Source organism: Myotis davidii, unplaced genomic scaffold (genome assembly GCF_000327345.1).
Source record: "Myotis davidii unplaced genomic scaffold, ASM32734v1 scaffold993, whole genome shotgun sequence".
NCBI lineage: Eukaryota > Metazoa > Chordata > Mammalia > Chiroptera > Vespertilionidae > Myotis > Myotis davidii.
The window spans coordinates 227,502-228,807 of record NW_006285483.1 but is presented as its reverse complement, the minus strand read 5'-3'; positions in this window follow the sequence as shown (position 1 = coordinate 228,807).

Here is a 1,306-nt window from a genome sequence, read left to right as displayed (position 1 = left end):
CCCACCAGGTGGCAGACGCTTAATGTAGGAGCTGCCCCCTGGTGGTCAGTGTGCTTCCACAGCCAACCTCCTGTGGCTGGCCAACCTCCCACAATCCCTCCCTCACCGGACTGGGTGAGATGGCCCCTATCGGCTCCGATCGCCTGCCAGACCAAAAGGGACCCCACCTGTGCACAAATTTGTGTGCCAGGCCTCTAGTAATCTTAGAAGAAGCAATCTATTTGGGACAGTACCAAATTAGGAACATGGGTTTCCCATCTTCAGTTTCCATTGGACCTAAAGTAAAAAAAAAAAAAAAAATTTCCACTAAATCATGTTCATGTTTATGGTTAGATTAAAATGCTTTTAGGTGGCTTCAATTTCCCTTTTCTTTTTTATTATAGAAACATTAAAGGGAACATTCTTTTTATGGATATGTTTTTTAACATAGCACTTTTTTGAAAGGTGTTTACTCCTTGGGGGTTTTATACCAGAGGAAGACCAGATAATATCTTCTCACTTACCATTCTATAAAAGGGTTTACTTGGCATTTTCAGAAAATATTAATGCCCTAGGTATGTTCAATAAAAAAATTTATTTTCCTAGAAAAAAGAATATATATATATATATTATTAATCCTTATTTGAGGATATTTTTCCATTGGTTTTAGAGAGAGAAGAAGAGAGGGGAAGAGACACAGAGAGAGAAACAATTATGTGAGATAGCCACATTATTGGCTCATTGGGATCGAGTCTGCAACTGAGCCACATCTCCTTGACCGGAATTGAATCCGGGACCTTTTAGTCCACAGGCCGATGCTCGCTCTACTGAGCCAAAGCAGCTAGGGCAAGAATATATTATATTAATAATTTATTTGAGAAGAGAGGGAGCAATTGAGGGAAATGTTACATATTTGAAGGGGGGGGGAGATAGTATTTATGCATAAATTTCTTGAGAAACTGTAAAACAAATGATTTTATAAACCCTCACCCGAGGATATTTTCCCAGTGATTTTTTTAGAGAGAATAGAAGGGATTGGAGAGACAGAGAGAGAGAGAATCATTGATGTGAGAGAGACACATCAATTGGTTGCCTTCCGCATGTGCCCAGATGAGGGCCAGGGATCGAGCTTGCAACCGAGGTACATGCCCTTGACCGGAATTGAACCTGGGACCCTTCAGTCCACAGGCCAACACTCTTATCCACTGAGCCAAACAGGCTAGGGCAAGACAATTTTATATGGTATTATAGTGGAAGATTGGGTTTGATAGGAAGAATGTTCTTATCTGTCTGGAGATGGGAGGATATTCTGAGTGTATGTATATCT